At 36.8% G+C, this 27,324-nt stretch overlaps 1 protein-coding gene across 12 annotated transcripts in view; it reads right to left on the bottom strand.

Annotated features, from left to right (window-relative positions):
* Positions 1-27,324, bottom strand: part of GRIA2 (glutamate ionotropic receptor AMPA type subunit 2) — a 101,219-nt gene that overhangs the window by 59,484 nt on the left and 14,411 nt on the right. The gene's annotated exons all lie outside the window — the stretch shown is intronic.

Here is a 27,324-nt window from a genome sequence, read left to right as displayed (position 1 = left end):
ATTAAATTAGAACTAAAACTCACCAAGTTATTCTTAAATTTGAATTATAGGGTAAAGAATAGTGATGCAAGCATCAGTTGTAGCTGTGATTTATAAAATGAGTCATTATGACCACACACAGTATTATGGAAATAGTTCATATTTTGTCATGTTAAAAACAAATTGGCTCTGAGGTCAAGACTCGCTGAGATTTTTGCAAAATACCTTAAATAACCTTCCATTTGGGGATATATAAAGCCAAAATTAGAAGCAAATTTATTAACGGCAGAAAATTAAGAAGCTGATTTGTTTTAAACCCCTTGAATTTCAAGGTGTTGTTTTAATTCCTGCTTTGCAGGACTAAGCAAAAGCTAGTCCTTCTAGATGACACTTGCGGTCACGCTGCAGAAAGAATAACCTCACAGGCGTAAATAACAGGCTGATTATTCACTTTTTATCACTGGAGACAATTCAAGCCTGTTGATGAACGCTACTGACCACTGCAGCCTGTGTAAAAGAGCTCGTTCTGGTTTATTCTCTTCTTTGACACTGCAGGCTATACTAGCGCCTATGTTCTAGAATGAGGGTACAGTAAGGAAATGTTCATCTCTGACTAATTCTCATTTATAACCTATACATTCTTTGGTTTGCACATAGTCACCTTGAACAAGAGACATCCTGCTAGAGAAAACATCTAGTCAGCCTCATGGCAATCCTTGCTATACCTGACCTTCTTATAGATAGAAATCACAGTGTAATTGAAGCTATTTTTGCCCAGCTATTTATTGCACTAATCCTTGAATATAATACACTATACACACTAATCCTTGAATATAATTCACTTAAAGGCAAAACTAAGCTGACTTATCTTTAAAATTCTCAGACTTGAATAATACAATATTTTATCTTTTAAAGTAATCACATCTTTATTTATTTAAAAAAATATCATCCCTTTATGCCTATTATTATTCACCGCTATGCTCTTTTCATGGCTTTGCCTATCTAGCTTTGCTACCACAGTCATCTCTCACACCCTAATTACTTCTATACACCAATTAAAAGCACCTAAGCAGTATGGGTGAAATTTTGAGTCTGCCAGTTTCAACAGTTATCACCTATTGACTTTAATTAGGTCAGAATTTCACTTTAGGTGAGAGAATACAAGTGATTAAAAAACTTGATGAGTTACAAAAGGATGCTGCAGGTTTTTCAGGGCTAGGGTACAAGATGGTCATACCTCTTCCATTCCAACTGCAAATTATTATGCAAAGTTTCAATATTTATCCCAAGTCCATTAAGGGTATAACACCGCTCATGTTGAACAAAGGTTTCTGAAAAAGGCTGTGAATTTTCTGAATAGCTTTTCTGCTTAAGTTACTGGAACTCCTTGTTCTATTCCAAATCACTATGCCCTCACTGAGACAAAACCAACTCACTACCTCCCCACACACTCATGAAAATTATTTCCCATCTGCAGCTAAGGCCAAATACTTTCTGAACTTGCTACAATAAAGGCGTTAATGTCTCATAATCCACCTTCAAAAATACACATTAAAATAAAGCACCAGTTTACATTTGGATCCCTGGGTGAGAATTCTGCAGAAGACTGTTACTGGCATGCTACTGTGATCTTCTGTATTAAGCCATTTTAATGCTGCATATAAGGTGACAGAAACAACAAACCAGGATCACTGAAAAATAAAAAAATTATGCCAGTATTGACGATTCCTAGGATGCTATCACATCTCCTGTCACACTTACTGCTTTTCTTCCATCGCTAGTCAATGATTTTAGGCATAGATAAATAACATTGCTTTTATAATAGCCAACAACCAGGGCCAGCTGCCTGCACCAGAAAATTTGAAAACCACAGGTGATGCCTTCTCAGAAGCACCACTGCCATTCCTAATGGAGAAAAACCTGGGTCTTTGAAGCACTGTACTCCAGTCCCATGTCTTGGTTCCTTTCCTCCCCATCCTTCCCTCCTCTATCTGACAATGGAGACATTTGGATTCTCGGGCCTTGGTTAAACATTTTTGGGGTAATAAAGTTCAATCTGTCCGTGCTATTGGGAAGTTTGAGTTAAGGCTCTGTCCTGGGTCCTGAACTCGCATAACTAAATAGTTCTCAACTTCTGTTTAAAAAACCACTACAGTTGGAAAATAAACAAATAAACAAACTCACACCAAAAAAAAAAATCACCATTATTTGTGATGGCGAACAAAAAGAGCCCAGATTACTCATGCTAGGCTTCAAATATGAAATGGGATTATTTAAAGGTGGGCATGTACTGGATGGAGTTCAATTTCCATATAGCAGTCTGTACGGTGCTGTGTTTTGGATCTGTGGCCAAAACAGTATTACTAACACACCAATGTTTCAGCTGTTGCTGAGGGGGGTTGCACAGCACCAAGGCTTTCCCTATTTTCCTCTGACCATCCCAGCGAGGAGGCTGGTGGTAGGCAAGAAGTTAGGAGGGGACACAGGCAGGCCAGTTGACCCAAATTGTTGAAAGGGATATTCAATGCCATGTAACATCATGGTCAGCCATAAAACTGTGGTAGAGGATGAAGACGGTGGGGGGGTCTCTGACTTACAAGGTGGCTGTTGCTTGGAGACCAGATGGGCATCGCTCCACTTGTGGGAATGGGTGAGTGACTGCCTCTGCATCACTTTTTTCTCTTTCCTTCACTTATTCACTTATTAAAATGTCTTTATCTTGACCCACAAGTTTTCTTACTTTTGCATTCCCTAGTCTCTCCTCTGTCCACTGGGGACAGGGGGCAGGGAGTGAGTGGCTGTGTAGGTGCTTGGCTACTGGTTGGGGTCAACCCATGACAGGGTAAAAGGTGTTATTCCACCTTCCAACCACAGGACAGACCTGTTAATACCCCTGGCCTGTGCCAAAATGGAGGAATTAGTTCTGTACCTTTACAGTGGTACAAACATTCATCCAGTCCTCACTCTTCAGAAGACAACTGCTGCTCTTTCCAAGTAATATCCCTGACATGACACAAAGTCATACCACCTCTCTTCACTAGTTACTATTGATCAAACACAGTTCTCTTGGATTAACAGGCAAACAGCTCTCCATTTAACAGACTTCACACCTGGTAAACGATCAATCCTTACATGTATGTGTGTTCTTCTGGGGAAAGCAGATAAAACTGGAATTTTGATCTCCTCTCCTGCACAAAGTGAAAGACAAATAAAAAGCACCACCTCTAGTAGGGCAAATCAAGTCACTGCAGTTCTAGCTACCTACAGGAGTTGCAGCTTAAAAGCTGAATTCCACATACATGGAATCCTGACAATATGATAAAAGCAAAACCTTTTTATTTTAAAAGTTATTATGAAACCCGCCACACAGACATAAACTGTCATGTAATCCAACCAGTGCCCCTTGAATGCAAGATAAAAACTTTCTAACACAAACCTTGAAATTAAGGACATCACACACAATAGCAAATATTAAGCTATGTGGGTCAGCCAGAAAATCAGGATCAGCCTTAATCCAAGTAAAAACAAATTTTAATTCAAAGTGATCAGTGTCACAGGCATACGCTGAAAAACCTCAGTGCTGTGCTTTTGTGTGTGAAACTCGTCTAAAGATAAGTGGGAGGGCACCTATGCCATGTAATAAAAACTGCTAAAAATAAGCATTTAGACTTTGTCTCAAGACAAATGCTTGCAATTGTTCTGGGGAATTTGGTCTCTCAGGGGTAGTAGGGAAAAGAAAGGATGGCATTTCCAAATATATAATGGTGATCTAGTGGATAATGCAGAAAGTGTAATTGCTTTTGGCAGGATTCCCACCTTAGTTTAAGTCTACAGTCATGTTGTTATTGTTGGGAGACATTAGTTTTAAAATGGTGAATCACAAGCTCTTCATAGTTATTAGATTAAAAAAAAAATCATGATGATTAGGACTCACAAGCCATTGAAACATGAAAGATCTATTTTATTAAAGACATGAGAAGCAACTGCCAGGATTCATTTCTTTCACGCTCTTCTAGATGAACTGTTTTTCCTTGGGTTTATGCTGTCCTTCCTAGAAATAGTCAATGGCCTACTTAGCAACAAGAGGGCAAGAATATAGTAAGATCATTTTGTGATCATTTTTTTTTTAGAGAGACTCGCCTAGAATGGCAAATAACTGGGAATTCCAAGAAACAGGGTAAATTATTAAAGGTACCAGAGAAACAATAATTCCAGAAAGTTTTGTTATAGTTAAGCATTAAGTATTTTATATCTGACTTCTTGTTCTTTTACTAACATAGCCAGGCAAAAATATAGTTTGCCCTTGTTTTCCAGAATTCTGAAAATATGTCCTAATCTTTTCTTCCAAAGGCTAGGGCACAGATTTGTTCAGCAACAAAATTAAGCCTAATCCTGCAATGAGAAATAGGTGCCTTGTCAAAGGAGGGCTAAAACTACTTTCTCAATTATTAACTCTTCCATTGTTAATTACATCAGTTTCTTCTTAGACCTCTTTTTTACTATGATGCACTCATACCTTTCTCTTTCACACTTTCTCCATTTCACTATCCTGCTTTGGCAATGATAAATGACACTATCTTGTTTTGTCAATGATATGTGATGCATATCATTTTATACCTACGACTCAAAAAATTACAACTGAAGAGTATTCAGTATATTTGAAAATTCAAAATATAAAATATTATAAATGTGCTTAGCTTTACACAATTAAGTGATGCCAGTTCAGGAATCATAGTTAATTTTCATGACTGAAGAACTGAATCTTTAGAGGCATAAAATCACTTAGAAATAGTTGCATTTGAACGAATATGCTTAGAAACTATTCCGGATAAAGTCTCCCTAAGCCAAGACTTCCCTTCCAAAGAGAAAGTAATGAACCTAATAATTGTTTACATTCAGGGACAATTAAATGAGAAAATTAGCAAAATGCTCATTCAACTTACTGAAACAAATGTCTAATAGTACCTGCATCAGGTAGGTTTCCAAGAAGTGTTATGAATCCTAACATTCTTCTGACTTTTCCATTTATATATTTTTATTTATATTAGAGTTTTGATACTTGGTTTCTGTCCAAAATTTTAAATTTAAAATGACTGTGAAAGTATTTGCTGTTCAGTCCTTAGATTTTAATTGCTGTTTGGTATTAATGTGGTTTTATATGTTATTTTATTATACTAAACTGGTTTGCTATAGTTCTAACAAAACTATTTTAATATTAACATAGGGAAATAAATCTTCAGTGCATATTACTTAATCACACCCAATATAATAATCATTCTCTTACTTCTAAGAGAAAGAAAATACATCACAATTGTAAAGATTAAGCACTGCCTCTGCAAAAAATGACCAAAACACAAAGGAAACTCTCATTGGTCTGAAAAGTTGATAGATCAGCTGGAAGTAGCCAGTAACAAGTAGCGGAAACTGAATGCCCAGTTGGTAATATCAGCTTCTGAAGGGCAACATTAAGACCAAGCAGACAGTAGAAAAGAACCACAAACAATAAATGGAACAAAAACAGCAAAAAATAAGCAAGAACCACAGCTGCCAAATGAATTCACATATGATTGAAACTGCATCAAAAAGTAACTATTAAAATAAAAACCAATATAGATTGCTTGCAAAGCCATTAAGAAAATTGCAGCATAGCAAAAAGCATATGGTACACACTTTCACAGACTAAATTTTTTTTTGTAGCAATGTTATATATTACGTGCATGGTCTGGTTTACCCGTTCAGATTATATTATTGCCTTCTAGATGTGAGGGGTAAACTTCTCTTCAGGAAGAGTGAATAAGGCATAGGAAATCCCACCAGTCCATTCAAGGTGTTATTTAGAACCATGAAGGAGTATGTATTTAAACAGCACAACTTGAGATGAAGTTACTTTTTCTAGGGCCATGGTAGGCTAATTAAAATTGGGAAAACACAGTTCCCCAAAGCTCAAAGAAGAGCATAATAACCCAAAGATAAGACAATGGACCAAAGCTTCATTCTAGGATTCAATAAAACACAGACAAAGAAAACCAAATAAAGGCTAGCATTTTAAAATCCCAAGATATCCTTCACCAAAGCTGAGAAGCAAATCAATGCCAATTAAAACATCAGTGGCAATCAGAACTAAAAATATGCTATACTTCTGGGTAACAAGACACTGAATTACACAAAGACTTTCCTTTTTGTATCTTTTTGCAATTTTTAATTCCAGTGCCAATAAATGTGGATTTTTAAGTTATTATGAGCATTTAAGAATATCTTCATGTCTGGAATTACAGCCATTCAACACTGATCTGAACTGTGTATTTTCCTTTTGCAGGCTGTACATATATACATATACATATCATGGTAAAAAAAAGACTTCACTGATAAGTGTTGAATATTGAGCTCACACACAAAAACAAAGAATAAAGTGCACCTCATTAATACTTCAGTGACGAGTTCCTCACCCGTACATTCAGCATTAAAGCACAAAATACAACTTAGAGCAACAGCCAGGCAGGTAGCAAACAAACAATCTGTAACAGAAAGGGGATCTCAGTTTTGCACAGAGATGACTAGAGGCCCCTCACAGCCTGAGAGGGCCAAAAGCAAAATTTAAATCCTGAGGCTGGAATGCATGTAGAGGACAATGATGGTAGAGCAGGTACAAAGGATGTTTTCCCACCTTTTCTGGCAAAAGCGTGGTCTTCAGTTATTGCTATGACCCGAACTGTTTGTTCAGAGATTATGTGACCGAATGGAACTTTCCACACCATGTTATTAGCAAAAGTGGCTTTGATCATTGTGCAAAATAAGAGTCAAAACCTGGGTTGCCGCAGTACAAAACAAGCTCAAAGACAAGAGGAGAAGTAGATTACTCTATTTCAACCAGTCAATCATAATTCACACTGAGGAAAGAAACTTTGTGCCAATATGGGATATTTTAAGCAAGCACAAAAAAGCCTTCAAGAAGTTAGTGGCCATCTGTTAGGAAAGTACATGATGATATGGCACAGCTTCGCTATATGCTAATGCTGCAATAATGAAGATGGTAAATAAACATCCTGTTCAGATTGAAACAGGTCAGAGAAACAGCCTGTTTCAATGACAGTCGCATTCAATTACATATTGCTTGGCTGTGTACAGTAAGCATTTGAAAATCTTTTTCATTGCTAGGACAATTACCATGATGCAAAAGAAATCATTGCAAAACACCACTGAAAGAATCATGTTAAAACAATTATGCTTTTATGAATAAGATTCCTGTAATAAAATTAAAATGCAATTCAAGTCTTCTCATGAAAAAAATTGCCTATATTCCACACAATTCTTACACAGCTCTTCCTAGAACTCTTAGGATCCTACTGTATTTATCTAAATCCCTACTACTGCCAGCTGAAGGAGATACAATGCTTCCTGAACCCTGAATCCGGTGGCCTGGCAACTCTGTTAAATAACAGAAATAACATTATTTGTCTCCAAAATCAGTACATTCTTCAGGAAGCTTCTCTCCCCTGCCTCCCTTCTTTCTCTCCTCCCACCACCTCAGATAAAAACCATGCTAATTCCAATTAATTACCTAAAATTTAACTCATTTATTTCCTTTAAATCTAAGAATTCACCTTGCAAATCTTCCTGTCCAGCTTTCTGACTGTGTAGCTTTCCCAAAAATTATAACCTTGCAGTAACACAAAATCGTGAGTGTCTGACAAAGTAGATGTAGAAGCAAGTAATCAAAGCTGAGAAGAGACTACTGGCTTTTCAGAGCCATGCTGCAAGTCATGGAGAAGCCATCTCTTTCAGGGCCAGGCTCTTAGTTTGTGTAATCAGCATAATTCTACTGAATTTAACAGAGCATATATAATTTCTACCAACTAAAAATGCAATTCTCCATTTTTAGCATGACCATTTTCATAAACTTTTCAAGCCAGAAATGTTATATGCAACAGAATGCTCATCATCTCCTCTTCCCCTTCATCAGCATTGCTGGAAGCATCCCTTTTCTACATTTCATTAAACTAATCATCTTCCAGCTCCTAAGAAAATGTCATTGTGTAAAACTGTGTATTTGAAAACTTGTAACAGAATTTGGAAAGAGATAAAATTAACTTGCTAGGTACAACTACTTTTTGTTAACGTGTCGGCAGATTTGGGATTCAATTTATGAAACTTGGTTTTCTTTTCTTAAGCTAAAAGGGCCAACAGTCACTCCCGAACAGATGGCCTAACATTGCCTGAGAACACCTTATACCATCTAAAAGGAAACACATTTTCGGCACCAAGTTTCTCTGTTAGAAATAGAGGGATAGCGATGAAAAAAGACTCTGAGTCTGACTCATAAAAATACTAAAGAAATTGGAATAAATCTTAAGGAAACTGCTGTAAGGAATTAAGAGGATTTCCTGAGGCAGAGAAGGTATAGTAGAAAATATGTAAGTGATCTGCTACTCTCTGAAGACTTCATACGATGTTTTTAAAGGAAGAAACTATTATTTTCCAACTGATCATTTGTGACCTGCCATACACATTATTCTGAAAAAGACTGATGTTTAGTTCTAGACATTTATTGCTTACGTATCTCTCACTGAAATGATGCAACTGGGAGTCTACTTCATTTACCCAACACAGTCCAGCCTACACCTTGTCACTTCAGCACAGCTAGCACTGTAGCACACTGTCATACCTATTCTAAGGTCTCAGTAACCTCCACATGGCTGAAACTCATTTTAAAATCCATCATCTAACTAAAAATTTTGGCATAAACATAGCTCTGCAGAGAAGAGTATCTCACACAAACTAATGATTAAATGTAACAATAAGTAAGACATGAGACCTCAACTTCCTACAGTGTCTTGGATCTAACAGCTTCTACCACTCATAAGAAAAATGATGGGCCTCTTCCAACTGTAACAACTTCCAGCCAGAACTGTTCCAACCTAAACCAGTGACCCATAGCAAAGGGTGGCTTATACTTACATGATTTTTTTGGTGGCTTTTTAAAAGGCTGCACTTCCAAACATAGTCTAATTTCCTGTAATGTCTTATGGATTTATGACATTCATTGGGATAATCAACTGTTAATCTAATTGCTAGGCTTTTTTTGTATTTACAAATGGTCTAATACATCACACACATACCTATCTGCATGCCCTATCTTTTCAATGACTGTAGAAATAACAGAAACATTATTTATTTGTGAAGTAATTCAAATACCATTCAATAAACATTATTAGTAATACAAATCAGAAAAGCAGTAAAATCCTCTTAGTTAGGACACCCTAGTGAACAGCTTATAGTCTTGATTATATGACTTTTTTTAATTAAGGGAAGAACTTATTAAAAAATAAAACAGCATGGAGAGCTTTAAAATGATAAAGTAATATGAGCACACATTGCAAGCACAGGAAGGAAATTGATATTCCTTGCCTCTCCTTAGCGCCTTTAATCTTTAACGACTTGTTGCTTTTCAAAATGCATTAAAACTTTCTAACTTTTTAGCTCCTATTTAGGAAAATTCAGTTTAGCACTGGTATAATAAATTATTGTTAAGCAAAACTTACAAAGGTCTGATAAAGCATTACCAGTTACTTTAAAGCAATCCTTCGTCCTTCAAAGTGGAAAATATTACCATATATGCTTCACTGTGAATGAAATTGCAGTTCTATATCTTTTCCTCCAGTGTTTAGATCTCACAGAGTCAGGGCTAATTAACTAAGATGAAGTTTTACACTGTTTAACATCTAGGTTACCTGATGTAATTTGAGTACCTACATTGTACTGCATGCTATGTACAGACATGCACATACACTATATCAAACTAAAATCATTTATAGAGGAAACCCGTCCATTGTCTAAAACAGTGGGAAAACATGTTCCTACTCAACACTGTAATTGTCAAAGGGTCACAGTTTCTGGGCCTTCAATTTCTCTACAGCAAACTTCCTACTATATTAAGTATGCCCCTTCACTGTATAGAAGTTTTGCAGAGGCTAGCATTATTATTACCTGATTGGGCTTCATAAAAATATGCCATTCACTCACCCTAACTGCTGTTTCTGTGGTGAGCCCAATTCATCACAAAAAAAAAAAGCACCATTGTATGGCCTTAACAGTTGGAAACCATATCTCTTCCTTAGCTGAACAAAGTAGATCTCAATGTCAGGAAACTGCTGTGCATGTAAGATCAGTAAGTCATTTTCGGAAAATGAGCTTTCTCACCATAAGGATTTGGTTTTGTGCTTTATCATAATTTAACTGAGATAAACAATCATTAAAATATTTACCAACACTATCTAGTAAATACTATTTAGTAAATTTGCTTTAGTAAAGCAAAGAAAGCTTTGCAATTTTCCTTGCAAATATTCACCTGAAATTGACCCCATTTATTAAGAGCAGATTTAGTAAAAACAACAGTCTTTTCCAGGCACATTTACATCACAGAAATGAAAATCCACTTCTCCTTTGTATCAAGTATCAGAAAAAAGTATTTAGTATAGTGTCCTTCCAGGAAACTGCAGGTTCAGGGACATGCATCATCTTAAAGCTGCTGATGATGAGCCCTCTAGAAATAGATTACTGCCATCAGAAAAAAAAATTACTATCTGCACTGCACATCAAAAGGCCAGACTAAGGATCTAGTCTGAATGCCCCAGCCACTTGACGGCCTGTTCATAGCTTATACTGTGCTCTGGTGATTCATACCATGCCTTTAACTGTGTATGTTAGCAAGCAGTGCACTGCCCTAGGAGCACATCTGTAGAATGGGAAGTTGGTGTTGACGACTGAATATATGCATTTCAGGGGTTTCACTTTGGGCTAACTTTAGGTCATCCCTGTGGACTAAATGCCCACTAGCAGTTTGAGTGCATTGATGGAACTCCAGAAATACAAACTCCAGTTGAGCTTAAATCAAAAAGAATGTGTTCCTTGTGCTCCCAAACCACTCCATAATGAGAACCAAGCAGCAGAGTCAGGGTTCACAGAATCACAGAATCATCTAGGTTGGAAAAGACCTTGAAGATCATCTAGTCCAACTGTTAACCTAACACTGACAGTTCCCAACTACACCATATCCCTCAGCGCTATGTCAACCCGACTCTTAAACACCTCCAGGGATGGGGACTCCACCACCTCCCTGGGCAGCCCATTCCAACGCCTAACAACCCGTTCTGTAAAGAAATGCTTCCTAATATCCAGTCTAAACCTTCCCTGGTGCAGCTTGAGGCCATTCCCTCTTGTCCTATCGCTTGTTACTTGGTTAAAGAGGCTCATCCCCAGCTCTCTGCAACCTCCTTTCAGGTAGCTGTAGAGGGCGATGAGGTCTCCCCTCAGCCTCCTCTTCTCCAGACTAAACACCCCCAGTTCCCTCAGCCGCTCCTCGTACGACCTGTGCTCCAGACCCTGCACCAGCTTCGTTGCCCTTCTCTGGGCACGCTCGAGTCATTCAATGTCCTTTTTGTAGTGAGGGGCCCAAAACTGAACACAGGAATCGAGGGGCGGCCTCCCCAGTGCCGAGTACAGGGGCTGATTAGGAAGTTTCCTTCAAAAAAACCTCAACCACTCAGGTATAGGCACCCATGTATTTTCCTCAGGCATGAAGAACATATTTCCATTTGGACAGAAGTAAAATTTGGTTTGATGGCATACCACTGGCACTGGTTATGTTGGTCTTTATAAATTTAGTATCAATTGCGTCTTTCGGGTTCTTTCACTGCCAACAGTTTCAGAAGGAGTTTACCCCAAGAACAGAAGTATTACGCTTCAAGCCTTCTTTAAATCCCTGATCTTAACGAGTACTTATTTTTTCACTATTATATGAACAGGTTATACCAGCTTCCCCCCCCCCCCCCCAAAAAAAAAAAAAAAAAAAGGCACACCCCCACACACACCCCCCCCAACCCCATACTGTTTACCCACATCTTGAACAGTCCTACCATTAGTGTCTGGTTTTGTGAGTTGTTTGATGTCCTAACTGATTTAAATAATCTTAAATGTGTCACTTCCCAACAAAATATTACTTCTTTTCTCCTGTTAGTTTTAAAAACGCATGACTTTCAAACAACTGTCATGATTTCGGTGTCCGTTTCATGAAGTGAACACCAGACACTGGCAAAAGACAGTAAATCATGCTGTAGATCTTGTAGACTGATTTGTTATACTTACAAGTGGCTATTTAAAATTTCTAGCACAAGCCAGCTGGAGAGGTTGCTGTGCAATGCAGACAGAGTAGTCCAGTCTTCAACAGACTTCAGAGCTACAAAACACAACTGAGCTCCTACAGTTTAAAAAAATTACTTTGCCTCAACTTTACTAACATCCTGTTACTTTTGCCAAATCAAACTGGTTTTATTTGTAGACTGAAAATATTTCTTGCCTCCTCATAGAAATATCAGAATGTTAAATTCTGAATGACACAGGTATTACTCTTTCATTGATGAGGGCCACAAATTTCATAGCTAAGAAACAGCTGCTTGATCAACCGTTGAAGTTAAACAGCAAAGACTTTTTTCTCTACCCTAATACCGAAGGGAAGAATATGCTTTCTAGTGTTTCCCCTACTAGAAATTCGGTAGCTATTTCAAGTTTTGGGTAATATGGTTGGGGGGTTGTATGCTTGCCTTTTTTGGTATTTTTCCACAGTTAGATGAGGAAACAACATTTAGATTACTCCAAATCATGATTATTAAAAATATTATTTATCTCTATAACCCACACTTCTTGTATTTAACTGAAATACTACGTGTATTATGATAACTTTGTTCAGGGTAATGTAGCATCTCACACTGTTTGCCCAGAGTAACCAGTTTTTGCACATACAGCATTCTAAGGCATACAGCATCAGGCTTTTAGAATAGCTTCTATAAATACACCTTATCAGGATGTAATGTAACAAAACACAGCATTTTGTAGCATATGGCATGCAAAGCAGTGAAGTGAAGGGTATGCCTAGATCTCAGCTGTGGCATGCACCTAGTTTGTTCCATAACACTTATTTAACCATATGGCTCATCCTAGGTGGCAAGCCACCACTAAAGCACAGGTGTGTATTCATTCACTTGAATTCATGATCCATGAGACAAAGCTGAAATCAGCTCTTCTAATCACATATTCAATGTCAGTTCCATTGTATAAATCTAGTTAGTGTTTACTATAGGAAACAAAAAGAAACTCTGCGTAACACCTGCATATAACAAAATACATAATTACTCTGAATACTGTTTAAAAACATTTTGTTTTGGAGAACATGGCCTGATCTAAATAAAGCTCATTGACAGTGATATAAACCACAGAACAAGGATGCTGCATTAAAAAGGACAAATTTACAGTGTCTGACCAACAGTAAATGGGTTCTCCAACTTCCTCTGAAACAAAATCATCAGTATAGAATCAAAATCTCATTTATTCTGATTCACTTGTCAGCGAGGAAACCTGAAAATTTCAGCTCACATGTTTTCCCCAGTCTCAGATCTTCCAAGCTTATTTCAGAACAGCTCTGCTTGTGAACTAGCTCCTCACTATTAGTGTAGTCCTGCTTCCTTGCTTTCAACCTGGCTAAAAGCAAACTGCTTTAAGAAGTCCTCTGAGCTTACTAGCCTTCGTCCCCTAAAGGACAACAAATTGACAGAAAGGCTTCCGTATTTCAGACAAACACTGCCAGTTTGTTACCGTATCATAGGTACCCCCAATGCTTCATATTTTAGAAAAGGCTTAAGCACATGAAGACTTTTTTTCCTGCTCTCTATATTAAGGCATGCTAAAAATGTTGTAGATCATCTAGCTGAACTTATTACATAATCCAGTACTGGGATGGTTCCCCCCCACCCACCCCAGCTCTTTCACCTTTTCATCAAGCATCCTTTTTTGGAGATACTGTGAAATACCTTGTCTGAACTGACGCAGAAGTGCCTCAGTTCATCCTCTGAAACACAAAGCCAATTTCAGAGCTGTCCTGAGCAAAGCTGGCATTTCAGTACCTGAAGTTACCATTGAAAAATATTTGCAAGAACCACCATTTTATTATGCAAACATGAAATACAGTAACAGCTTAATCTTATTCTCATTGGAGTCACTGGAAGTTGTGCTATTTACTGAAACACGAAGCAGATCAAACATGAGCAGCTTAATAAACCAAGCTCACTCACCATTGTGCAAATAGCACTTGATTAATTCAAGGTACCATCGTAAGACACAGAATGGCTGTGTGCAGGAAAAACCGAAGCCTCGCTCTTCACAGAGACAGAAAACTCTTCTACTACAGAAGCCCTGGGAATCCATCATACCTCAGCATGCCAGTGCTGGTCAAAGAGCTACAGTACAGGGCTTTGTGCCCAACACACCCTCAGCCATCAAGGCTCATGTCCCCAGATAATGTCATCACCTTGCAGACACTGCCATAAAACCCCACTGAAAATGTAGTTTTCCAGTCAGCTCACTGAAGGCAGTGATTTTATACAGCTTTGAGTTTACAGCGTCAGGCAGAGCAATTCTGTGCATAGATGCGTTTGTTTTTAATGAATCCATGACAAAGTTGCATTTTTATAGTCTTTAGCTTTACTAGGATATTTCATGTAAAAGTGAGAATAAATTTGTTTAGACAATGATAAATAACAGAGAACTTGTTGCTATCTTCTGTCAAATAAATGCTAGTCAACCTCATCAACATTTACGATGGAGACAGACTGCCAGAATGGTAGAAAAAATTTTGAACCTTTATAAGACACTTTAACCATATGTCTTGATCAATTTATATGCAGATCCCTTCTCTCAGCAGAGCTTTTCTTCACCAACTGTATAGCACATATTGTTGAACTGAATCCAGCACAATGGGAATGAATATAGGAACTGTTCCCTTTTAATTTGAATGGTGATAAAAATGCAAATCAATAAAAGTTGGGGGTTTTTTTATAGCAGCCTGCAGGTTTGATATGTAACTGACAAAAAGATGCATATTTACAGATTTTTTAAAAAAATTACAAAGCATAACAGACAAAAAAATATAGTTAACTATTGTACATATAAATGTAAATTACATAGTATCTTGACAGTTGACTTTAAAAAGAACAAGGGGAAGAAAAAAAAAGGGAAGAAAACCAAAGGCTACTGGAAGTCAGAAATAAGGCACAACCTCTCCTCCTTTTCTGCTTAATACAGTATCCTACGACTTGAAGTCATTACCTTATAGTATCTTGAAAGTCTTGTAAGTAGAAAACCGTGCAAAGAACATTTATGGACAATCATGCTATCCTAACATAAAAATCAGTTTTGTTTTCATGACTAAGAAATCTGCATGCAATGCATAAGATATATGTATACTTTGTATATTCAAAAGATGATTTTAAAATATTTTCAGAGTAAAGGGACTGCTTTTCATTTGTTCTTAATTACTTGGGGAAATACGGTGTACATTAAAATACTGCAGATGTATCATTCATTATATAAGTGCGAATATTAAAGGAGGTATATGCATTTTTTGTGCTTAAAAATATAAAATATTTTATATTGGTATTGTTACTAGTTTAAAAAGGCAGAATGTACTGTAAAATATGCTAGTCAGGGACTTAACCTAAAATTAATGAGTTATTTGCTGTAAGTCGGCCCAATTGCATGAGCTTTCAGAGAAAAAAAGTATTGTGTTCCACAGACAGTGTTGAAACAGATTAATAACCCTCAGTGTAAAATTAAAGTCCAGAACAATATGGAGCAGGGATACAACATAAAAGGTTAAGCAACACTGTTCATGGCAAAAAGATTGAACCTGCTTCACACAGATATGGGAGACAGATGATTTTTTTTTAATGTAAATGTTTTAAATCACAGCTTTACTTAACAAATTCAAATGACAACCATGGAAGTCAAATTTTGAGCAAGCATATCCTAAGTACCTTAGGCAAAGGATATCTCAAACATTATTTATCCTTTATGTAAAAATCCTACTTGGCCTGTGTTTATCACACACACTCCATTGAAAAGCTTACCCTGTCTCAGATTCCTTTTGGGGGATACCAAATGATTTAAAGAATTATTCATTCAAAGAATGGTGTAAACATTAATTTTCTTTTACTTTCAACTTCATTTGCCCTTTTAAATTTTTGTAGTCCTTTAGATTATTAACATGGTAGCACTGCAGTAAGTGTTGAGTTGTAAGCTGTCCATATGGCCAACTTTTTGACTGGATCAAAAAAAACTTCCTACTAGTTTTATACAAAATCACAGGCAGTCAAGATGACAAATACGGCAAAAATCTAAGTCACTCTCCTTCCAGGGCAGGACCATGTCTTTGACCCACTGGTGTCTCCTACCATACCTCACCAATCATGAGGGAGTCTCACGTACACTACAGGAGCTAAGCAATGAAAGCTGTAACATTAAATGGCACCAAGTACACTAAAATTCTCTTTAGGCACTAACATACAGAAATTAAGGGGGTTTAGTTCACCAGAGCATGCTCTTGTTGGGAGATTTTAAAATGCACATTAACTTTACGACTTTAGCTAAGCTATCCTAATTTTTGTTGAGTATGTCTGCATAGACCATTTCAGAGTTTCAAACACTGCAAAAGGAAAGTCTTTTAACCTACATGTTATCATTAATGGATGTTAAACTGCAGTATCAGCAATACCTTTTATAGGGTGGGTTTTTACGTTAAAGCCCTCAGTAACATTTCATAGAGAGGTATTTGGAAAAAATTAAGGTACCTTTCCAGTACCTTAAAATAAGGGTTATCTTTGAAAGAAAAAAAAATAATATCTAAGAACTTGCATTTATAGAGTTATTACCAGCACAAATTGTACCAGAATTAATGACACTCTTTTGATTATGACAGTATAACTCTCTTGTAAGACACTCATATTCTGGAATACTCCTTAAGAAATAAAGCCTTCACTGCAAGTAAAAAAAAATTAGCTGAAACACTGGACTTGCTTTTAAAGGCTGTAGTAAAGGCCAAACAGTCATACTAATTAGTGACCTAAAAGTTAAATCAATACAGCATAGTGTAGATCAAAGAAGACTTGTGTCCTAATGTTCTTACAGCAGACTGTGCAAATTTCGTATTTTTTATTTTTTCAGTACCATTAGATGTACCTCATACTTATCTCATTCCACAGTATGAGTATGTTTATGACAATAGTGACTGAGCTAATACAACTTTCTATAAGTAAGGAGAAGCCAGAAAAGAAAGACAAAACTGTTAACAGCAAATGGAAAGAGAGAGACAAATGAAACAAGAAAGAAAAAAAAAAAAAAAATAAAAGAAAATTGAAGGCAAAGCCAAGAAAGAACACCTGCAAAATCATCACTGGAAAAGTGTAATTTATTCAGTTAAAGGACTTAATTTCCTTGATGTTTTCTCATGCCAAAGAGCTTAACCACTGAAGGTGTCCCTTTCTGTTTCCGTACTATAGCTAGAAAGAATGCTGTGTCATTGCTGACAAGCTGCTGTTCTCAGAGGTGTTTTTCAGCTAAAAATCCTACATACACTGCTTTTCTGTCTCACTTTAAAACGGCATGACCTCAACCACTTTCAGTTTCAGCAGCAAAAGTTGCTCAGCCCTACAATTCTTTGCCTCTTGAATGGTTAAGCTCCTTGGCAACTGGCATTTGTAATTATCCGAAACTGTGCAGAACTTGTACTATTTGATAATGATACCAAGCACAAGGAAGTAGCATCTTTGCTTTACAATACAGGAAAAGACTTATCTGCATCATGACGCCAGCATCATCCAGATGAGTCACACTAGCAGATTCAGCAGGGCACCTACATCAGAGACTGGGGAAATGAGAGTAAAAGAAGAGCAAAATGCTTTTTTCGATTTTTAAGCAGCAGTAAAACCAAGAGTGGGACTAACACCTTAGAAACCATTAAAATTAACAGAAGTTGATCTAAGGGTGACTTGCAACTGAAGAATAAAGAAAGACTTCCTTTTTGTGTTCAAAGACCTGGGCTATCTATCATTGGAAAATCTACTCTGTTTACAAATGTAATGACCAAACTACCATTACTATAATTAACCATACAATTTTTAGTGGAGAACCATCTTCTATGTATGGCAAATTTTAGTCTCTATAAAAATGGACGCATTGTTGAGTGGTTTGTCTGAGTGGCTTCAGTGAAAAAAAAAAAAAAAAAAAAAATCATACGTGTACTGTGAATAGAATAAGATCCAAATGAGTAAAATTAAGAACCAAAAGAGCAAGTATTTCAGCAAAGCCTATCTACCTGTGATCAGATCCCTTGTAACAAGTTCACATAAGGTACCAAATGCTCAATCCAAATACTGGCAGGTCAGAGGAGAAAAGCAATCTTTTTTAATGGTCCTTTGCAAAGACAGGACTTGCAGTGAATTTGGTGCTTTCTGGTATTTTGCCTACACTGGGAAAAAAAAAAAAAAAGTATTAAATACTTAAAGCACCTATGGAAGATGAAGTCATTGTGAGTAACAGCCTAGTGCACAGCAGTCACAGAAGGGAACCCATCAAACCCCTTTAAATCCCAACTCGCAAATTGTGAGTTGGCAATGTATGACAGCTTTTACCAAATCACAGCAAAATGTAGATCAGTTTGGAGCAAGCTAATGTCAAAAAGAGGCCATTAGGTCAGATGCAAGCAGTGTGAAAGAGGAAAGCAGTTAAGAGCATCAACCCTATTAAGTAGCATAGGAAATGCTAACCTCCCTGTCAAGATTTCTATTTACATTAGCAGAGAGTCTATGAAAACTATAAGCTAGGAAAAAGTAGAAGGGGAGCGATTACTAGTCTTGAATAGTGTTCTCAACAGGATTTTCCAAAATGTAAAGACTGTATCACCCTTTAATCCAAAGCAAAATATTACAGTGACATTAAGGAAATAGTATCAAATGCTACCTCACAAGAAGAACTTGGGGCAGCATACTTAACAGATAGAAACTCCAGTGATATGTACGCTGAGAAAACTAACACCAATGCATCAACATTATACTCAGATCAAAAATAGAAATATCCGTTGCTCCACTGTTCGACATTGCGTTAGTATGCACATGGCAGCACTGCAACATTTCTACTGATCTCTTCTTGGCAAACCACTAGTTTCTTCAGTGCCAAGACCTTAGTACATGATCTTAGAGATACAAATGTATGACCTTAAAGTGAAATATATTCTGAAGAGAAATTCCTGCCTGAGATGCTCAGTCACTCCACTTTCCAGACAGACCAAATAAAAAGAGAAGAAAGCCATGGAGATGTGTACTTGCTATTACAAAATACCTGCTGGCAACTGAAAATGAACTAGCAGAAAAACAGAGTAAATGAGACTTGAGGCAAACAACCCTTTGAAGAGAATAATGAAGTGATAAATAAAACCAACACATTTCCAGGCTAACCAGGTACTTCAAATGTAAGAAAAGGATTGAGAGCAGAGGCTGAACTAATAGGGAAAAGATGAAGAGAATCTCAAGGAAAATCTGTCCAAATATTCTGGAAGATACGGGCAACCGATCTGTTTAAACCTATAGGAAATCAATGACCAGTGAAACGATTTAGCAGGTGTATCTTCTGCCCCTCTTTCACATGTCACCATCACAGGATGAATTCTAGTCACTGGGTCAGGATTATTTGGAATATATTCTTAGCTTTTAGAAAGAAGTTTAGCAATTAAAGCACTTATTACTGATGTGATATCCAGGAACACAGATTTGACACATTTAATTTAAGCCCAATTACAAACAGTAATACTAAGAGGACAGGATTGGTCTTTTTCATATCTCTCTTCTGTTTTACAGCCTGCTCTGTCTTTAGTGATTTTTGTGAAACTTTTTAATTAGCTTTTTTTTAGAAAGGAGGAAGCAAAAATTAATTTCCCCAAGACAGAATTACTATTAGTGGAGGTTTAACATTGGATTTGTTGAGTCTAAAAATGGAACTTGAATTAGCAGGAAAAGACAGCTTGAATTTGTATTCTCCCATTTTATCCCATCATTTCTTTATAGATTGCAAAGTATTTATTTTCCTCTGTCTCTCTACACACAGGAACCTACTGTCCCTGACATCATCATCACATCTAAATAAATTAAATTTTACTCTAAGCCAATCACTAGATACTGTATCACATCAGGATCATCCTGGAAACATTAATCTCGTAAGAACCCTTGACTCATTACACTCCTCTTTACACAACCAGTCATTGTCTGAAGTAATACCTCAAAGTACTGCTGATCAAATTAGTCCCATTTCTGTATAATAAATGGCTCATGATCACTATGCTGTCAAACCAATTTTCAAGCTGTTCTTCATATGCAGAGGATGCAAAACTTTGTCTTTAATAACAAGTATGCTATAGTCTTAACTATGTGTTCTACTGCATACCAAAAGCAAATATTTAAATGAAATATTTCCTTCCCCCTTCCCTGTAATTAGAGACACTACAGTAGAACTTCTGTTAGTCTTAAACTGATCAGACTGCCAAAGATTTGATCTGTATTAATATTAAAGAAAAATGATAACAGATGCTGCAAAAATCAGTGCCTTTAAACAACTCCTTCTCTTCAATGGCAACAGAAACAACTATGAAAATGCCAAAAATAATCTGTGTTCTTCATAGACAATGAGAAACAGAACCAGAACTACCAATCTGGTTACTTCTAACATCCCCCCCACAAGACTGATTCCCTCGTATTATTAATTGATGTACAGCCACCAGTACAACCAAGAAAATATGAAAGTGATTAAGAGAAGGACGATAAAGTACTATTCCCCTTCATCATAAAAGAAGCAGTAACTCTTATCATTAAAATGTGAGTCATTATTAAAATGACTCACAATCTAGTAACACATAAGCAACGTGTGATTGAAACAGAACTCATTCAAAATAAAAGCAATATTGGTTAGCAGAAGAAAACAGTTTTGAGGTCCTAAAACTAGATCTTTTTAAATTTCATTCATGGGGATTGGACTAGATCTTTGAAGGTCCCTTTCAAACCAAACCATTCTATGATTCATTTGTATGCAAACCACCAGGTCTTACCATTCTGAAATTTAGGAGGTTGTTACATTATTAAATTATAACTGTCTGGAAAAAAGTAGTCATCGCCATATTCAGACATTTATTGTTTGTTAGAAGGTATTTCATTACCCTGGTGATCATCTACCATCTCTGTACAAAGTATTTTATATTTACAGCTAATATAAAAATGAGAAATAATACCTCCAGCCCAGAGACGAGCAGGTTTTCATACTTGCCTTTCTCATTCAATGTTGCTTTCCTTAAAATATTACATGAAACTAAAGGTCTCAATCCTGTATTTTCAGTCAGAATAATGAGCAGTTATGAGGGCCCAGGATATCTAGACAACACAAAACTTTGCGGGAAGCCTTCAGCAAAAAGTCCTCTCACCATGCACAATAGTACCAAAAGAGGACCAATTGTGAAAGAGAAGAAGCTTTGCCTGCTACAGAACAAGACTATGCACAAACCCCTAAGAATCACATATTTTAATGATACAAGGTACATTTAATTCACTTTGCTGCTAGAGATACCTGATGACAATAGAATAAAACCAACAAAATCCATCTGAATTTTTACAACTGCAAAATAAAGTCATATATTTCAGCTAGGAAGTAAAGGATTAAGTATTTCACAGATTATACATCATAGATTTTACACTGTAACTCATGTCTTGGAAGACCTGTATTCCATGGCCAGGAAAGGTCTATGTTTAGGATCTACTTCTGCAATATTCTTGGTTTTACTTTTGTCTTTAACTACTACTATGAGATTACGTTGGGTACCAGTAATCAATGCAAAGTCCTTTTTCTGTCACCACCTAGAAAGTTAGTATTAAATGCAATTTGAAATACTCTTTTTTAAAAACAATATTGAAATTCACACCTGCTTTAAAACAATATGCCAGAAAAACCAAGTTGTTCAATTTTTTCTGTCTGAGCGTGACTGTTCTCCAAAGGAGATGATGTGTAAGAGTTAATCTCTTATTTTGGACTATGCACATCCTGGAATATAATGATTCTTGACTGAAAGCAGTGCAGTGTAGTAATTTAGTGGGATTTAAGAATGGAGTTGGTCAGAAACATTTTGGTAAAGCATTCATTTTCTGACAACTGAAACTTTTTGTTGTAATAGATCTTTTCCCTATTTCCTTCTTCCCTCTCATCCCAAAAGAGAATTTCTAAGATCTAAAATAGAGTTTTGGGTCACAAACATAAGGAAAAGGACAAATGTTCTCTAATTGGCACTTATTTAAAACAATACATCAGTTCAAGTACCTGAATCATGCAGAGGAGAAAGTAACTGCTTTTCCCCCTTTCATACAAATGCTCTGACATACTTCTCTCTCTCCCTTCCACCTGCCTACTTGTTTTCTCTTCCTGTGTCTTTCTCCCCTCTTCAAGGTTTTCTGTCTTTTTTCCTTACCCATAAAAAAATTTCTGATGGATTATTTTCTGTCACTCACTAGAAAGGAAACTAATGTTAAAACAATGATTTTTTTTTCTGTCAAATGGAATTCTTGCTTTCTCACCAGCCCTTAGGAAATCTAGACTAATTTCCAGCTCTGCTGTAGACATTCATTATGACCTTGAGTAATCTCCTTCCACCCCTCTTTCGCACTGCATATGAAAAGAGGAAGAAAGTTCTTCTGTCTGCCTTGTACACTTCAGTTCTGAGGTTTTTGAGCTAAGGACTGGAACTTAACTATATGGCTGTGTAATGGCTAGTATAATAAACCTGCAGTACCTTCAGGGACATCCAAACAGGAATGTAACGCAAATAAATGCAGACAACACTCTGCAGTACAAACTAGTTCTTATTTACAGTTGCTGAAGGGTTCTACCATGAAACTGTTTGCACAATTACCAAACACAGCGCAATCACTCTCAATACCTGCTTGTAAATGCAGAAGTACTTAGAGGCTTTTGGAACTCTAAACAAAGTAGTCTCAAATTAGCAATCTCGTATATTCTAGCAGTCTGGTGCAAAAAGTAATTGATAAAAAGGTTAAGTAGTTCAAATCCCTCAAAACTACTGACAGGTGCAGACCAGTCTAAATTAATACCCCAAGGGCTCTGAACTGCTTCCCATCATCTTCAACACTCCCCTTGTCACTAGTGTACGATACCCTTGAGGAAATGGAAATAACCTGAAATGAATACCAGGACTTCAGAAAAAGCACTGATTCACAATCAGATCGGAAGTCTCTGACTTATAATGGTGTGAGTTCTAATGGTGTGATTTATATGAGATGATTACACATATGATTTATATCTGTTTGATAATAGTGTGCATTCAACATCAGGATCTTCACCTTTGTAATCTACTGTCTCATCCTATGCTACAAAGTGACTGCCAGAAGCATTTCCCTTTCCATTGCTCTTCCCTAAAGATTAATATTTAGACCATACATTTTATTCCAGAGCATATATACTTTGTTCAACTTGAGCATAAGGTAAACTCAGTCTTTCAGTAAATAATTTTAAAAGAAAACATTCACAAAAAAACACCCTAAAAACATGCACAAAAAAATCCTAACCCTGCAAAAAACACAACCCCCACAGAATCACTGAGGCTTGAAGACAAATCCACTTCAAAAATTAGTTCATTTTTAAAGCCTAGTGGAACACTAGCCTACCATTTGAAAAAAGTCTCTGTGTTCAGGGCCTTGAAACCTATCAAACATTATTGTAAATGAAGGACTGTCTGATATTAGAGAGCCCTCACACTGCAGCTTGGTATCAAAAAAGCCACTCTTCAGTCCGAATTACGTTTCTTCTTGAGGGGAAATATCAAATCCCAGACTAGAACTACACACCACTGTGACAGTTAAAACAGAAGTCTAGAATAATGCAAACACTGCTGTTCACATTCAGGACTAAATTAGACACAGTAAAACAATCAATTTCTTATATCAGACATTTTACTTCTGCTAATGCCACACAAGGTAAAAAACACAGCAAAGCAACCAACACAGGGGTGCTCTTAAAATAGCAATGTATTTTTCTCCCAAAAAAAGTATCATGTCTAACTTATACATGAATTACACTTGGCAGCATGAGCAGCTGAAACAGGCTCTGGGGTTTGTAGTGCCACTGTAATGCATTGCCAGAAGTTAATATTAATAAGAATTCCAGAAAAGGAATAGGAAAAACAGCACCCAGTTTCCCTGAAGGATACATTACAGTACATTCAGAATCTTTTGTCAGAAAAATATATAGCCTTTTTTTGACAGCACAGCAACTTATTTTTTTCCCCCTTTTCATTTTAGTGAACTTATTTAGAAACTGACAACTAATGTAACATGAAACCACAAAATATTGCAACCAGAAAAAAAGATTTTAGTATGTTACTAGGAAAGTAGTGTTATGCCTGTCTCTAGAGATTTCTTCCAATTAAGCTACATGTAAAGATAAGTCAATTAAATTTGCTTTATGTTTTGTAAGTATCTTCTATAGCACAAGAAGTGTCAACTTTTTCATACTGAAAACATGCATGCAGGAGCATACCGGTTCCTATTATAAAATATTCTGGAGCAAAGGTCAAGTCATACAAGGAGAATGGTAAAAGAGACACTTCTGACACCTCTCTGTGGAGGTGGATAACAGAAAATCTGGAACACTGGTGAGAACTCAAGGCTGTCCTTAATTGTGCCACGCTGACAAGGCTTGCCCCTCTGGTTCTGCTAGTCAAAAAAGAGTTCCAAAGCGATGCACTCCTTTCTACATGTCCCCATTCACTCCTGCCTACAATGTACTTCTGACAGATCATCTATTCTAGAAGAAGGATATGCAAAAATCACAGGAACAGGAGATAAAGCAGGGAGGAGGATCTGAAGTCACCTACCACATGCCAGGCAAATGCCTGATGTCCAAAAATAGTGAATACAATAGTGATACAGCAAACAAGATGAGCCTCTACATATTCTCCATCCCCACTGCCACTGGCTGGGCAACTTGCATTTTCCCTTAGAAACAAGGTGGCCAACTCCAGATTGCCTACCACCAAGAGGTTCTGGCCTGCTCTTTCCCTAAGCCCTGCCTGGACCCTGGCTGCAGCTGACTGGCATAGATCAAAACCTGTAGTGTCGGCCATAATACATTACCAACAGTCAAAGAAGGCTACTTGAAAGTTGCAAAATAAGTAGTTAGAAAGTTTATTTAAAAGTGAAATCACTCATGCTAATCAGATAATCCTAAATGATTACTCAGGAAAACTTTATACCGCACCCAGTCACTATGAATTGTTTAATCACCATCACGTATTCTTTTGTAACACATACTCTTTTATATGCCATTGAAAAAATGACTTCACAAATATTTTCAAGTTTAACTATTTATCTTACACTTACACTTTTTAAAAGAACTTCTATTTTGGAGGACTCCAAACACAAAATGTTAAAAGTTATAATAAATGTCCTCAATCCCTTTCACACTATACATGGACATTTATTAATTTTTTTAAACTGACACATGTCCCTTCTTTTAAGACCCAATCACTTGTAACCTCTACCTACTAGGAGCAAGTCTACAGTCATGCTAGGGAGGGGAAGAGCTCTCTTCTCCAATGTTACAATCTAGTTTTTAGTCTTTCAGTTACAAAACAACAGATAGTAGGTTAAGCTTCTGCTAAATGAACATATCTTCCAAGTTTCAGAACATGAAATTAGAAATTAAAGAAAGAAACAAACCACAACATCATAAGCTTCAATTCCCATTGAAAAAAAAAAAAATCTTTCTTGTATACATTTTTTAGACTATGCACAAAGGGTGAACAAATAACCATTCTCTGTGATTCACTGCCTGAATCCAAAAAGTGGTGGATTATCATTACCATAAAATGGTACACATACATATTTTCTGGAGAGCCATTTTGGTTTGTTTCACTTGTCAAACAGTTTGTGAAAAATAAACTACTGAAAGAAATACCATCAAGGAATTACATTTTTAGACGAATCAGTAACTGCTACCTGCCATTTTATAAAAAAACTCAACCGCAATGATGATGGTTTAATTACAGTTATCCCTTTTATAAACATAACTACAGCTTACAATGAATTTCAACTAGATGTGATTAAAATTAACCATTTCTCAAAAAATTAAACTACCATGACATTCACTATGAGAAGAGATGTATGGCTAAAGATCCAAAGATAATGAATCTGAAGAGGAACAATTTTAAAGACAGAGAGGTGCATATGCAGACCTTAACTCTAGCCTGTTTTGGTCAACAAGATTTCTCTCCTATATTTTTATTTTACTAATCATAGTTTATTTAGGACAAGCAGTTAGTATATTCCAAATTAATCATTAAGTGCTGGTAGCATTGCTGCCTAAGCAAATGGCAGGATTTAAATAAGCATTGTGTGTTCTACTCAACTGTGACTACCTGTGTACAGCATTTCCAGAAGCCCTATGGAGCAACAGGGCAAGAGTTCTTGCTGACATTTGGGAGGGAGGTGACAGAGCACTGACTGTTCCTTCAAAAACACCCTTCAGAGAGGGAAGGAAAGCCAGATATGCAAAAAAGAAAGAATGGTAGTATGCACTGGTACCCAGTTGACATCATCACAGGATTAGAATTACAGCCTCAGCCCATCATCAGACATGGATGTAATAGAAAACTCACCATGTAAATTCAGCCATGCGTGAACTCTCTGTAATGTTTATTATTAATTTAAAACTCCAACCGTTTTCCATGTATTTTTTAATAATTATGCGGGTGAGCTAAAATGGGATGAACTGTATTCAGATGTATGGGGAAGCCTAGCACAAATCCTGTGAAGCACAGCCCTGCTGAGCTTTTCCAATTCTAGATCACTGCTGCTGGCATGCCAAGCACCCAGGACCTTTCAGGATTCAGCCCTGTAGTAGCTGTCAGAGTGAGTTACATCAACTGAATAGAGATTTTGAAGGAAAGTCTAGTAAACCTATTCCTGAGGGCTGCATAACATTTTGTGATCACTGTTATTCCATTGCCTGTAAAAAGGTACAGACACACCAGAACAAGGCTGTTCTGTTCATTTTTCTCTTGATGCCCTCGTTTGCTATTCAACAGCGTATCACTACAGTTATTCATGCTATTATTCTGACTTCTAGGTTTAAACTGTTCACTTTTCATGCTATGTATGAATAATCCAGATCTTGACAAGACTGTTTTATTTGTTTGTAAGCGTGTTTTTCCTTGAAATTTTGCTTCCTGCTTCTGCACAGGAAGTGAAAAATCAGCATAGTGTATAGCACATATTATGTGCCTCTAAAGGATGACAGGAACCTATTTTTCCTATGCACTTTACCCTAAATGGAACTTCCACTCTTTGTGCTCAGTAATCCAGAAAAAAAAAACGAAGGAGGAAAAAAAAAGATGAGTGCTTTATTGCTGTCTCCTACTTT

The sequence above is a fragment of the Athene noctua genome, chromosome 4, assembly GCF_965140245.1.
Source record: "Athene noctua chromosome 4, bAthNoc1.hap1.1, whole genome shotgun sequence".
In the NCBI taxonomy this organism is placed as follows: domain Eukaryota; kingdom Metazoa; phylum Chordata; class Aves; order Strigiformes; family Strigidae; genus Athene; species Athene noctua.
Note: the sequence above shows the minus strand (reverse complement) of the source record. Positions and strands in the feature narration are given on the sequence as shown.